This window comes from Oreochromis aureus, linkage group 19, assembly GCF_013358895.1.
Source record: "Oreochromis aureus strain Israel breed Guangdong linkage group 19, ZZ_aureus, whole genome shotgun sequence".
In the NCBI taxonomy this organism is placed as follows: domain Eukaryota; kingdom Metazoa; phylum Chordata; class Actinopteri; order Cichliformes; family Cichlidae; genus Oreochromis; species Oreochromis aureus.
The window spans coordinates 5,255,105-5,270,724 of NC_052960.1; the positions used below are offsets into that span (position 1 = coordinate 5,255,105).

Sequence of the window (15,620 nt, forward strand, 5' to 3'; positions counted from 1 at the left end):
CCAGTTTGGAGAGCACTGCCACTAGTGCTCCGATTACTACAGGGACCAATGTTGCCTTCACCCTCCACATCTCCACAAAGGCAAAGAAAACATCTGACTTTACAAATTTATTCACTCTCTAAAAGTTCTTAAAATATTTTATGCAATGTGCTGTTAATGATCATGAAAGCTGATAATAAATTATCCACTGACACAGGCCAAGATTGGAGAAGGTTTGACAGTCCTGGAGTGGCCTGGAGGATGTTGGTAGGAGAGACCCTTCGTCTTGTTGTGTAAAGTGCTTTGAGTTTCAGCAAGACTAGAAAAGCACTATATCAGTTCCAGTCCAATTCCATTCTATTCTTCTAGACACCTAAGGAGGAATAATCCCTTCTACAGGCTGTCTGGTAAGAGTGTGTATTTGAGAGAGATAAATCTGATGGCATTGTCTGTTGTCCAAATAGGCGCTGTTTAAAGACACACACACACACACTTTCAGACAGACACTTAACAATAGGTGAACAACCCCTCTGCTGACTGTGGCCATTTATTTCAGTTACCCATAACTGCTCTTAACACACACACACACACACACACACACACACACACACACACACACACACACACACACACACACACACACACACACACACACACACACACACACACACACACACACACACACACACACACACACACACACACACACACCCCCCTCATGTACAATAGGACTAACTCGAGATGATCTATAGCTTTATTTTTTGTATGTGAGTGACAAAATGTTTGTGGAGAAGGGACAGATAATTGAAATAAAGGTCCTTCTAAGCTTTCTGAAGTTGTAGCCTCCAGCTGTTTTGATATGTGGGAGAGGAATCAGTTTATTTTTCAAACAGGATTCAGCTTTTCTATGTCTCTAAATGCAGGCATCAAGAATAATATATTTTTTTAGGATAAAGATTATGTTCTATTTGCCAGTATCCTTGCTGCTGTTTAATATGAAATTTAATTTCTATTATAAAGATATTTATAATCAACACATTACTGACACATAGTCAATAAAAAGACAGCAAAATACTGCTTACTAAATGAGTGTAACGAGTCTGTTCCCTCTTCACTGGTCAGATGTATTAAACAACAAAAATATCAATTCAGACTTGGAATCAGCAGGTACAATTGTTTAAAAGAAAACAGTAATGTTGGTCAAAAGGCACTTTGACAAAACTAAACTGGTGACATCTTCAATACTTATTTTACCTGCTGTCCACACCTATAGAGCTGATAGAGCCACAGCGCCAACAACCTTTACATTCATTTCCTGTGCAAGGACAGTTTTGCACGAATAACCGTACCTTTCTACTTTTTTCTGTCCATGCAAATACCTCTATCAGCCAGTAACAAACACAAGTAAACAATACAAGTTTTAGATTTCTGTGTCCTTCATATATTTTATCTTCATATTTCATTTTTTACCTCCATACAACTTTTGAAATGCTTTTTGCCATGATTGAACCACAAAAAGACCGTCCTTGCTTCCAATATCCTTGAATTATCCTCTTGTTCAGAATCACAAACAGAACAAATGAAGTGAAAGAATTGAGGAGAGAAATTGCATTGAGTTCTAAACAGAGCTGATACATGATGAATTGCCTTTGCTTTTTGCAACAATGTGAAGTTTTGAATTGGTAATATTAATACATTATGCACACCAGTACTAAAATAATAACAGGTGTCTAGCAAGGTTTTGTGCTGATTAGGTCCTATTGTTGAAGTTTAAATCTTTCACTTTTGAAATCCTGTTTTTTCTCTCTTTTCTTTATTCATTACATCTTTTTTGTCTTGCATGTGGAGCATATACATTGAATTAAAAGCTTTATACTTCATAACTTTTCTTTTGATATTTGAATGCATGTGTATACACATATGCACATTTGTGTCAAATCATTTGTCACAGCCCAGAGGCCAGACCAGGTGAGAGGACTCAAATGCAGAGAGAGACAGAGATTAATGTGAAGACAGTGCTTTATTTACAAAGTGAGACAAAACCTTTGGATGCTGACTATGAACTGTGAAATGAGACAACCTGAAAAGTCAAAATGTGAAGCTTAATCTGTGAGCTAAAGTTTATACTGAAGTCCATGAAACAGGGCCAAGGGGAGGAGGGACTGTGGCTCAGGGGAAGGTGTGCACAGTCACTGCAACGAAAAGAGAGAGTCAGCTGGGTTCCAGTGATTAACAGTAAGTACGGTTCGAAGTGTTTCTAATGGCTTACTCTTTGCAGGTGGAGAACGACATGGAAGAAGGGCGGTCCAAAAGGTCCAGGTGAGTTCCAATCCAGGGTGAGTCCATAACGTACTGTACCAAATGAGTTCCAGAAGCCAAGACAGGGAGGCAGGCAGGCGGTGTGCAGAGAGGAATGGAGCGTAACCAGACTGCGTGATTGCAGAAAGACCAGCATCCTAATGAAGGTAAGTATTGTTGGGGAAGTGTGTGGATTACTAGAACAGAGAGACACAGGGTAAGTGAGAATACTACTTAGATGAAATCACAACAAAGCTTGGCAGCCGAACACTAACACTGGTTAGCTGTAGATGTGGCAAAGATTTGTTGAGTGTGCTGGTCTTAAATACCAGTAGCTTGATTGCAGACAGGTGAGATTGCTGAATGGAGACTCCTCCCAGAGGTGGAGCCCCAGCTCTATGGAAAAACACCACACTCACCTGGACCATGACACCTTTACCAAACCACATGAATTTAGAACCCTAAATCATAATGTCATGATGGAGACACATAGGTTTAGAAATGGCGAGTCATTACAATGCTGTATCTTCTGTTATGCAATTTGTAATGATATCTAAAAACATTATAATAACTACTGCACTTTTTTTGGCTTTTTTAATATGTACATATTATATAATTGGAAGAAAGTTTGGTGTTCAATCAATGTTTGAAAGATGTTATGTGACTTAAATTAGCAGATGTAAGGACTAGCTATCACTGCCAGCAATGTCCTGTGTCAACAGACTTGCCAATCAGAAGTGTTAAATAATCTTTTCTTTTGTTTTTTGACTGCTTTTTTGTGTCAGTTACACAATATCCAGGAAGCCTGAAAATGCACATGAGATGTCCTTCTGGTAGTTTCACCCATCCAAACCCTTGACGCATGGATGCTTATGTTAATTGTGTTCCCCCTGGCAAGGAAAATGAAGGGCAAGAAAAGCACTTGAACCATTTACCTTTCATAACACATTGGATGGCAAAGAAAAGAACTAGGGAGTCCATTGTTTTGGCTATGGACCATCAGTCTGTGTGCGGGACACCACAGTGAGAATGAGTCAGAGAAGGTGTGTGTGAGGATGAGCGGGTAGTGAGACAAGCTGATTGACTAGATCTATCAAGTGGAAATCATCAGCAGCTCCATTGAAAAGCAACTCCCTCTCCTTCTTACTCGCCTCTCATCTCATCCATTGCAGCCCTAATCCTGTCTTTCTGTCTCCTCCCTGTAACTTCTTGTCATTCTCTTCTTCTGTTCCCCATCAGCACTTCAACACGGTTTCCCTCCTCTTTTGCAGAGCTGTCTTGTAATCTTTCTCTTGACCCATTTTTGACTGCATCCTCATCTTTTTCCTTTTTTCATTCTTCACCTCCCTTTCTGCTATTGTCTTTAATAAAGGATTTCTGTCTGCAGCAGAGGACGGTTCACTTTGTTCATCTGTCATCTGTTGCCTGTCACTTTTTTCCTCTCATTTTCATATAGTGTGTCTCTTTTTTCTCTGCCCATAACTTTCAGCCATTTCGGCTCTTGTGCTGTCATGCTGAAATTTTCCCACTTCTCAACTCATCCATCTAGTTATCAGTCCATGCTTCCCTTGTACACTTTTCCCCTCCTCACTTGTTCACGTCTCTTTTTACTGCCCATGGTGACTCTTGCACGTACTCTCAAATTCACTTTTCTGTCACTTTTCCAGCCATCCCTTTACTTACTGGGACTTCCTAACTTTTTGCTTATCCCTTCTCTCTTTGTCAATTAAATACAACATTTAATTGCATGAAGTTTCTGTATTTATTCAGTTTCAAGGATATGGAAAATAGATCATTTAAATGTATTTTACATCGATAAAGTAAATGCATAAAAACATGCAAACATAAACATAGTTATTCTGTATTTCTTTTTCAAGCGTTGATTTTAATGGGTTTAAATACTGTAGTACTATCTCTAAAATAGACATAAGATTGTTGTGCTCCATTTCCATTCCCTATTTAGAACAAGCTTACAGGGTCATTGTTGGTCTTTTTATTCTTTAGTGTAGAATGTAACTTGAGCTGAAGGCAAAATAAGTTCCTAAAAGAAGCTAGTGTTGGTATGAGACTCAGAGGAAACATGATTGTCTGTCCCCATTAAATGACTGTGTGCAAACATAGACGATATAAAAGATGAATCTTGCTGAGCTACCATGACTTCTGCCATTGCGTTCTCAAGTCCCATTTTGAAGTCGCAAGATAAGCCTTACAGCCATTACCATATTGGTTACAAAAACAACGTATGTAATAAGAAAGGGCACTGACTGTAAAACCACATACGGATGGGTACATCCATGTAGTTTCATACCACAGATAACTGTCCATTTTGAAATATGGTATGACGAAGACTGACAAAACTGACTTCATTTTATTCGTATAGTCCAAATTGAGTCACTGGTGCTATAAGATCAACAGGAAAGAGTCTTTTTGCAACCACAACTACTGCAATCTGCTGGCGATAGCTTCACATACAATGCAACTTTAAGGTATCTCTGCATTGGCTTCATTTTCCCGGAAGCCATGTCCATGTTTTATATTTTCTATGCATGCAACAGTTACAGTCGTTGTCAAGTTGAACAGTATTGAAATTACCTTTTGCACACTAATACCAGATGGAAAGAGGGCTATTGGAATTATTTGGAATGTAGAAATGAACTGAAGTCATTTTGATGTGTGAACAGCAGGCTTCTCTATCGAGCAGCTGTTGTACCTTATTTACCTCAAGCACCACTTCACTTATTTCTTACTGGTCTACACAAGAGCACCAGCAAGAGAAACTCTGGATTTTATTAATATTGTCACATCACCATGAGGAAAAGGATAAGGCTTTCCTTTGCTGTGCTTGGGCACTTTCTTCAATGAGGGAAAATCTTGAACTAACAGACACACACACACACACACACACACACACACACACACACACACACACACACACACACACACACACACACACACACACACACACACACACACACACACACACACACACACACACACACACACACACACACACACTGCAATAGGGCCAAATTTTGATATAGTTTTAAAGCTTTGCTTTCTCCTTTTGGCAATAAAAGTTCAAAAGTAGGAATACTTTGATATTTTGCAGCTGAGACAATCTTTCTTTCTTTCTTCTCAATCTCAAGCGATAATATCTGGTCTGTCATGGTTAATTCATGAAAGACAATTAGAAACATCATCCCGCTACCATCTCAATAATTAACCACAAAGCACAGTAGAATGGTTGTGTGCCCCGACTTTCTCCATTTAGGACACTATTTTCAAGTTTTGTTAATGGGTAAAATAAAAGTTATAGCAGAGTGCAATAATATATAAATCTCTAGATTTAACTGAAATATAGAATGAAAGGAAAATTATCATTTGGTATCAGAGAGAAAGTCCAAGTCCTGTATTTGTGGCTCAGGTGGCACAATGTGTCATCTACTAACTGGAAGTCTGGCAGTTCATAACTCCAGCCAGTCTGTTGAAGTATTCCTGAATCTCAAACTGTCCCTGATGCATTCATTGGTGTGTCAGTGTCTGTATGATCGAGTGCATAGAATAAAGTGGTTTATGAATGGATCCAATAACATAAAATCCAAAGTTCCCTGGTGATTACATGACATTAAAAACAATGCAAGCCTGAATGTTAAATGTTGTTTCAAGTCCAAAACACACTCAGGAAGAGCTTTTTATGCTCTATCTACAAAAAAAAACAAACAAACTGTATTTATGAAGGTATATACAGATATTTTTATGCAAATATATTTCAAGAATTTGAATGAGAGCTAGTACTAGAGCTGAAGATAAATGTGCTATGAACACAATGTTATGTCAACAAAAGTGTCACAGGTGGGCAGGAAGGACTCAAATTCAGCACTCACAGATGCACAATAATGAACTAAAAACAACCCTTATATAGGATATTGAAGTCTGAGTATAATCTGAAATCCATAGTCTTCAAAGCAGGAAAGAGGAAATAGACTGAGGACTGAAGCAGTTGCTGAAGCTACACAAGAGGGAATTAGGGAGAGTGGAAACACCTGGGGTAAAAAGATACAGCTGAAACTAATTAAGAAAATGACAAAAGAAGTAAAATTCAGCACAAGATTTAAAAAAAGTCTAGCTACCAAAGCTACCGGAATAAAATAGGATGTACGGCATAACTAAACAGGATTAAAAAAAATTAACTTAACACTTGGAACACTGAAAGACAAAATAGGGACTGAAAGTTAAAAGAGGGAAGTAAGTGAAAACAAACTCCACAAAACGATCTGGAACTAAAACTAACAACTAAAGACGTGCAAAGGAATACCATAGAGATTAGCTTAAAGCAACCAAAAAAAAACTTATAAAGAACCTAAACATAAATCATACTCAAACCAAAATAACTATCAATCCACAAAAAGCTCAAAACTCTGGGTCCAAGACCCAAGGGCCATGACAAAAGACTTAGTGACAACAGAGACAGGCTGTGAACTGAGGGAGAAGGAACTAAGCTGAATAAAGTTGCTGTAAATTACTTTAAATTCAAGTCACATTCACATTAATCAAACATGTAAAATACTGGGAAGATTGGATTGTCTGTCATGATGATTTCTACATCCTAGTATTGAGGATTGGTCAAGTAGAAAACAAAATAAATGGTAAGTGCACTGGTACTCATATAATGCCTTCTTACTCAACTGGGCACTTAAAGCACTTTCTACTGCAAGTCTCATTCACACAATCATACAGCACTTTTATATCTATCAAAGTGTTTTCTAACAATTGCATGCTCTCACACACACACACACCTCACCCCAATGGATGCATTGGGGGGAGGTCACATTTCCTCATCTTGTCCGAGGATACCTCAGCATGCTTGGAGGATGATTCAGCCACTGAATCCCTGGAAAATGTCCGCTCAATTCAATTCAATTTAATTTTATTTATATAGAGCTAAATCATGACAGCTGCCTGAAGCGCATACTGTGCCACACACACTATTTGCCCTTCAGTTTCTCATATTTGACAAAAGTCAGAGACATCTGAACACATACCATATGTGCTAATATGAATTATAAATAGTGGGCACTGAATGACAGAGCCCCCATATGTATGTCTGTATGTGCAAAAAGGTGTAAGGTTCTCTTCCAGACCACTTTTAGCAAAAAATTATTTCTGCAATTATAAACAAAATGACATTAAAATTAGTTTTATCTTTTTGTGCATGATACATTTCCTCTCTTCTATTTCCCTCTTCTGTTCTTGTTCTTGAGTTCGCCTTTATCCAATTATCTTTCTTCCTCTTTTATAATCATTCTTTTACCTCAGTCAGGTCATTGCCTCATTTCTCCTCTGTTCCTTAATATTCCTGTTTGTTTGTTTTTTCCCAGCTGTTTCTGATTAGTTCTTTTTCATTTAAATTGAAAACTGTATTTTGATTTATTTTTTTTTTACAGCTACACCATACAGTATTTTATGCCTTTGTGATCACATTGTTGAAGTATCTTTAATTTACAGGATGCCAGTTTGCCTTTTTTTTTGCACCTGGATCCATTTTATTGCCTTAACTGCAACTGTGGTGCTGACCTTGACTCTTGTTGGCACTTAACATTGACTCCACATTTCACCTACTGTTAGCAGAATCAAAAAATAAAGGGTATGTCTGGAGTTTGAGAAAATATTGTGTAGCTCAGGTGATAATTTGAGTTTGGGTTGGTTCTCCAGAACCAAGTACAATCCTTAATTATGACTGAACACCATTTTAACACACAGAGAAATCTCTCAAAGAAAGAGTTGTTGCTGAACTGAATGAACTGGAAAGCTGACTGTCCAAGTTTTTCTTTTCATGATATATCTCCCTCACTGTTACACATTTGCATAATGCTAGGGGCTATTTTGGTATGATTTCAAGGATGAGCAGGGATGTGGTTTAGGAACTAACTAATCTTACTGAAGACCTGGAAAACAGTTCTATCAGTTAGTGATGAGCTATGCATATTTGCTTTGCCATATTCTTATTCTTATTTTTTTTAAATACACCAATACACAATGGAGCCATAATTATCTTTGATTGTAGTGCTTTACAAAAATCTGAAAAAAAACAAACAGAATATTGTCAAATTTGGTCAAATTTGCTAAGCAGTGCAAATTACCATAACACGAGAATTGCACAAATGTTCTAACGGGAAGGGAAAGTTCTGAGGATGATCGACTAAAAATTCGCTAATTTACAAAGCAAGGATGCAGCAGTTCATTTCTGACCTACACAACTTACAGTGTAAATTAGTACATCAAAAACAAGCAGACGTAATGTGTGAGTGAAAAATGGACAAACCAAAATAAAATCATTGTAAATTTTATGGACGAGTTTCTGTCTGGAAACATTATGACAATTTAGATCAGGATATGAGAGGGTGCTGAAGAGGAATCCAGATGTTTTTGATTCAAATAAAATTTGGACGGCAGAAATTGCTGGTGACTGTGTATAAATAAATAATGTGTATGATCTCCAGAAAGGTCTGACAGCTCAGTAGAGGGGCTGATTATTTCGAACATACATTATAGATCAACTGACTTGTATGATGTGCTGAAGGTTGCAAATGATTGTGAACTTCTTTATTGCAAACCTCAAAAAACAATAAAGAATGTTTAGTAGTTGGTAAATTCGTAAACATTCTTTATTGTGAACTTGTAAGAAATTTGGTTCTAGAGAGAAGTTATAGAAAGGTTAACCAGTCTTTAGTACTCAGTAACCTCACAGTTCCATATCACGCTCAACATTTACAGAACTTGTGCTCTGTTTCATCAAAAGATGAGAATTACAGAAGACAAGACAAATTTTGGGGGCTCACTTCTAAACATCCAAGTATAGCATTACAACACCGAGGCAAAGGTTTGGTACATTGCCTACAGGTCTGAGTCATCGATCCATGCTAATTACTACTAGTAAAAAATGAAAAAATGAAGTCAATTTCTTGCTGCAAACCTCAGTAAATCAGGTTTGTATGATTCAGATAAATACTGTCCTGGCAGGAACAAAGCAGACACTTTTACACTGGCACAGATTGCTAATAAATCTGACCCTTGGTCTGATTTAAAACAGAAACTCTTTTTTTACTTGCTGCCTTTTGTTAATGTAATTTCTGTCAGTGTTAATTGACTACATAATTTTAAACATAAATGAATGGTGTGTGTGTTTGTGCACGTTTTGATTTGTGTGGACTAAATGTCACAGCAGCATGACATACAGTATAGTAATAACTTGCTTTTACAACAGCTAGTTTTTCACAGACATGATAATTGATTTTCTGCATTGAAAAAGGAGATGGCAACCTACCACTGCATCTTTTATTTATTACACATATTTTAAATTGTTAGGTATCAAAATTAACACAGTAAATTAAACTGATGTGTCTCTCACTTTCAAATGAGTAAGAAAATTTTTTTTATTTTTTCAGTTGTCATCTGTAATGGAGTCACTAACACAGACACATGCTCAAAGACATGTTGGTATCCATTGCATTGAAGTCTAGCTTGGTTGTGAGCTGGCGTTAAATCCTCCCATTCTGCACACAAATGAATATATTATTTGGTGAGGATTAGTGTTAAATTGCTCTTTCTCTCCTTCTCTCTCTCTGTAGACTTAATAGAATGAGAGAATAAAACGCCAACTACCAACCAGACTGGATGGCACCATGTCTTATTTTGTATGTGCTGCCAGCTGTTTGTGTCTGAACAGAATAATTTGCCTGTGTCTGCACATCTTTGTATTATATGTTTGAAGACTTATGTATTTAATAGCAGAGCGATAAAAACTAGATGCAAAAATATGTACAATGAGTAAAATATTGCGCTGCATTCAAGTGAAAATGAGAAGAATTCAGTCCTCAGAGGGAAAAATAAAGAAATAAATCACCACCAAAAAGTGTCATGTCAGTGTCAAGTATATGTAGATTAATGGTACCTTCAGCTGTAATGATTTATCACGCAGGTCTGAAATTGAAGCTCTAGGTTTCAGTAACCTGGTATTAACATTTAAAGCTCCAGTTTCTAGATATGTGAGCTGGATGAATAAATATTTTTGATGTTAGTACTTCATCCCACACTTGAATGATATTTATAGAGGACATGAAACGCTGCGTATATAGAGGTTAATTTACATCATGGAGCCCTGCGTGAAGCTCCAACCAACCACACGATGTAATGTTCAGTACTGACAGAAGATAGTGCTACACATGTTTTAAAAACTTAGCACTTATGTCGTAAATCCAGCTTCACATCCAGTGTTACATCTATGTCAGTTTTTGAGAGCCAGGCTATGTGTAGCATTTCAGATCCTCTTTAATGTGAAAAGTGTCACTTGTTGTCATGAAAAAAAGAATAAAAAACATAGCCAACTTTAATCAAGTTTTTAATCATTTGAACACATTAAAAGCTATTATTATTTATCGTTTATGCTCACCACTACTTGTTAGAACATCAGATAGAGTTCTCTTCTAGCTCTTAAGCCTGGTAGAACATTTAGCAGCTAAAACGCCAGATAGTTCTCAAATTGTGTTTAACAGTTCTGCTGTTCCCACAGGGTCAAAAACAAGTCAAAACATCCTCTCCGTCAATACTTTAAATGCATTAAAGGCCCTTACTCAGAACTTTTCAAACACCTATCAGTCCTCCTGATATTTACAAAGAGCTTCTCCTTAATACAGTTTTATACTGAGCATTTCCCTAAACTGGTAAACAGTTTAATATTTATACCTTTTTTCTAAAGATTTTTGTACCTGTGCTGCGCCTTTGTTTTTACTCAGCTGCATTAACATTGCTAATTATCTGCTTGTTTGTTTGTTTGTTTGTTAATTTATTTATGTTCTTGTTTTACCTGCAAAAACTTTTACATTTTAGGTTAAATAACTAGTATCAGTGACTGACAGTAACATTACACACACACACACACACACACACACACACACACACACACATATGAGTATGTATGTATCAACATTTAATTTAAATACAATTATTATTTATTGCAATTATTCATATCCAAAAACCAGCATGGGAAGTCTCAGGTAGCCTTCTGGGAAATAAAATCTGTCAAGGCCGCTCTGATCTGTGTCTGGTTGACATTACAGGTTCAGCTGTGTGTGGAGTACATTTAGATGGGTCAATCTAGTGTGAGTGGTTAATGACCGTCTATCCATCTTGCAAATTATCCAACCATACATCTCATTCATCAACTTATACCATTTCATATTTGGCATGCAGTGATTCATCCATCCTTCCAAGGATCTTGAAAGAAGGTTGCAGCTGACAATCAATTCCACTACATGTTCACGCTACAAAATCCTATGGAAACCCAGCCACAAAAAAATGGTAAAGTGGTAAATGGCCTATATTTGTATGGCGCTTTACTAGTCCCTAAGGACCCCAAAGCGCTTTACACAACTAGTCATCCACACATTCACACACTGGTGATGGCAAGCTACATTGTAGCCACAGCCACCCTGGGGCGCACTGACAGAGGCGAGGCTGCCGGACACTGGCGCTACCGGGCCCTCTGACCACCACCAGTAGGCAACGGGTGAAGTGTCTTGCCCAAGGACACAACGACCGAGACTGTCGGAGCCGGGGCTCGAACCGGCAACCTTCCGATTACAAAGCGAACTGCCAACTCTTGAGCCACGATCGCCCCAAAAACCTATTGATTTGATTAACTGTCTGCTTCTCTTCCTGTGCTTTCACCTACCTTATAAATATATATAAAAAACATGTCAATCAATACAGTCAGGCAAAGGTTAAGGATGAGGAAATGAAAATATTATTGTAAACCAATGAGCAGGTTGACAGAGCAATATCGAGAAAATTAATATTAGTCAGTACTTGGTTTCTGTAAATGAGACACCACTTGATGAACCGCAAGGGTTCCCTTCTGGAGTCAGACTGTAGAGTTAGCTTTGGATGCAAATGTCTTGTTGCCATGCCCAGATTCATGAGCCTTTGTGTGGGCATAAGAAATAGCATGAATCCTATGGATCCACAGCCCACAGAGATGCACATTTGGTGCTGGGTGGCAGGTGAAAGCAGGGACCCAAACGTGTTGATCCACAGCATCACAGAGAGCCTTTTGGAGGGCAGATGACCATCTCACTTGTTGTGAAGGAACCCAAGCTTCTGCAGTGATACCAACTAGATATATTTAAGTTGGGCTTACATTTGTTAACTAAACAAACACCTTGAAAAGAACTGTAATCTTCCATTTTCCTGAGTGGCCCTTACTGAGTGACCCTAACTCAGAGAATCAGTTGCCCTGATCTAATTCAGAATGATCTTTTATCATTGGACTTCTGTGCTAGGCATGGGTTGTCTATAAGTGTGCTTGGTGTCAGAGCAGCTTATGCAAAGGGCCAACAATTAACTTTGTTGTTGTATTATCTGCTAAAACCATATGTCTTGAAACAGAAGCAACATTTCAGATTGAGGAAGGCTGCCACCCAGACTAGTAAAGTACGGCAGAGGCCCCTGTCCATAGGGTCTGTAACACCACACAGAAGGAGGAAGAGGAAGTTTTTTGTTGCCTCACAGGGAAGGCTGTGGAACTGACTGACTGAAGCTTAAGACTGAATGTTACCAAGGTGAAGACAGTGTTAGCATCTGTGTTGGCACAAAGTCATACATAATTTCATTTAGTGTTGGGCTCCACCACAGTTTTCCTTTGTGATAGTTATGGAAAGGATTTCAAACCTTAGAACAGCAGCCCAACATTTTGCATATGATGTTGTTCTGTTGGCTTATTAAGAGTATGACCTTAGAAGTGTGAAATGGGTGAAGATGAGACTCAGCGCCTCTCTGTTCTCAGCCATGGTTCACTTGCTGCCAGTTCAAGTATCTTGGGATCTGGGAAGTGGGAATCCATCCCTCTGGAGAGTTCCACATCAAAAGGTGGTTTGATCACCTGGTTAGGATATAAACAGGATCACTCCTTTTGAAACTTTTCAGGGAATACCGAAATAGGAGGAGACTAAGAATGGCACAGAAACCACTAGAGAGTTCATATATCTCAGCTGACCTTGGAAGGCATCAGGTTTCACCAGGTGGAACAGGAAAATGTTTCTCAGGAGAAAATCATCTGAAATACTCTGCTTAACCTGTCATCAGTATAACCTGACGTTAGATATGCAGAAGACAATGGACAGAAGTAGAAGTAAGTAAGATAATAGGGAAAAAAGTTAGACTACGTTTATTTTTAAAATCCTTGATATAGTTGTTTTATACATTTTGTGTTATGTTATACAAACTCAAAGACACTATTTACAATGCATTAAAGACTTAAGAATTTTTCCTGCATTACAGCCACTATGAGCAAAGGAGGAAGAGTTATTATGAAAAAACAAAGAATAACAGGCCAGAACACAAAGAAGAAAATAAGTGGATTACCAGGATTACCTGATCTCCCAAAAGAAAGGTAGAGCGGAAATAATTTTTAATGGATGATAAGATAGGATGCATTTATGGATATGGTTTCAATATACCAAGTATCAGCCTCTTAAGTCTGATGTCATTAGCTATTTCCAGGTCCAAACTCTTCTATGGTTCTCAAATAAACACTGTACCATCACAGAGTTAAAAATAGGCCAAATTCTTTCATCTTCACTTATCGGTGTGGCTGCTTTTTTAACATCGTCAAAAGGGGAAGTTAGCAGGAAGTTAGCTAACTGAGTGATTTCTAAAAATTTAGAAAATCTAAAACAACAGCTCTACTATCACTTTGGACATAAATGAAGACAAAAAACTAAAGAGCAGCAGAGTTTGTATGGTTACTGAAGTTGGGCTAGCACTTCGATATAATGGTGTGCCACCTGGTGGCTAGCTACAGAGATATGGTTAGGCTAATATAAACACTTTTTCAGAGCTACGGTGAAGATGCATTCATATGACAGGGAAAAAAAAATTCTGAACAGAGAAAACTTCAGGCCAGAAAAGACCTGAGAGTCATGAATATCCTGCTGTGTGGTTTTGATGACTCTATATGAAAACTTCCTGTTGCTAAAGCTTCATGTATCCATTGGACTTTTAGCGTCATAGTGATTCTTTTCTAAAGCATTCAGATATTTGGTGTCTTGCAAACCACAATCATGGCAGTGTTGATAAACGCTGGACTCTGCACAAAATATGCATATGCACTTTGTATTTAAATGAGCCCCATTGTTGTCTGAATAGTTAATACTGCAGTATATGTAATACAATTTTGAGTGTGGATAGTGAACATCAGCAATTAAATCAAATATATGTGTAAGTTAAGAAATGATATAAATGTTGGTGATGTAATTTTTTTGTTTGTAGGAACATGATGTGACCATCTGAACACACAAACTGGGATCAGAAGTCTGTCATTACAGATATTTGAATTGTTCTTTCTGACAGCGAATATTTGGATTAGAGGACCTTGTCCTATAATAGACTGTTGTTACAATGCCTGGGTTGATTGTGGATTCAATAAACTGTCAGAAAACTGAAAACTGAATTTGAATATTATCGTCACTTATGTTGGTACTCTGTAGAGCACTGACTTCTGATTCTAGCACCACACACAATAATTATATGAAAATGCTCATATTTCACTGGTTATAAACACACAAAGGCACTTAAGCTTATTCACAGCCTAAGAACATTAATCTCAAATCCAAATATATTTGGCCTGTGCAAATAAATAATAAACAACAAAATTCTGATGTCGTTCACTATTATTGTGATTTAACTCAGACTTATGTATTCCATTATGTAATGTGATAATATAAATCCTATAGCAAAAAACATTTCTTGAGATGTATTACTTGGTTTTCTGTCCCTTCTCTGCATCCCTCACAGAGCTGCAGGCAGATGATTGTTACCTCTCCTCCTTCACTTCAGTAACCCAGTCATTTAATCTCTTCTACTCACCTCTGTGACTGCCATTCACACTCCTCTTTGCCTTCCTCGTCTTTCGTCTCTCTGTCAGTCACATAGCTGTCCTTTTCTCCCTCCTTTCAACATCTTGTGTTTCACTCTCCTTCTCTATCATTTATGAACTTTATTATCAAACTTGAATTCAGTGATTTGTGTCACCTTCACTCCTCAAAGTGTACACGTTAATAGACAATACAAGACAGCTGGAGATTTACATGGATACTTATTTATGTTCAGCAGTGAACATTATACTATGCATACCTTAAGAGTTTTTGTACATGTCAAGTCTACAGTAGTCTTACACTCTATCTATCTATCTGTGGGGGGGATAATAACTAAAGTCCTTATTAACCGCCACTATACATGGTAGTTTTAATATTTCCCCAGGGCAGCTAGAAATGAACAACTACTGTAGA

The 15,620-nt window shown here is 37.7% G+C and overlaps 2 long non-coding RNA genes across 2 annotated transcripts; one reads left to right on the plus strand and one right to left on the minus strand.

Moving 5' to 3' along the window:
* Window positions 1–2,031: 2,031 nt before the first annotated feature.
* On the minus strand, window positions 2,032–2,621 carry LOC120434658. Its single transcript, XR_005609254.1, has 3 exons — window positions 2,553–2,621; window positions 2,249–2,474; window positions 2,032–2,171 (listed from the first exon to the last, which is right to left on the minus strand). It is a non-coding gene; the product is annotated as an uncharacterized LOC120434658 (long non-coding RNA).
* A 10,769-nt stretch (window positions 2,622–13,390) lies between these two features.
* Window positions 13,391–14,649, plus strand: LOC120434866. Its single transcript, XR_005609403.1, has 3 exons — window positions 13,391–13,462; window positions 13,612–13,723; window positions 14,602–14,649. It is a non-coding gene; the product is annotated as an uncharacterized LOC120434866 (long non-coding RNA).
* The last annotated feature ends 971 nt before the right edge of the window (window positions 14,650–15,620 follow it).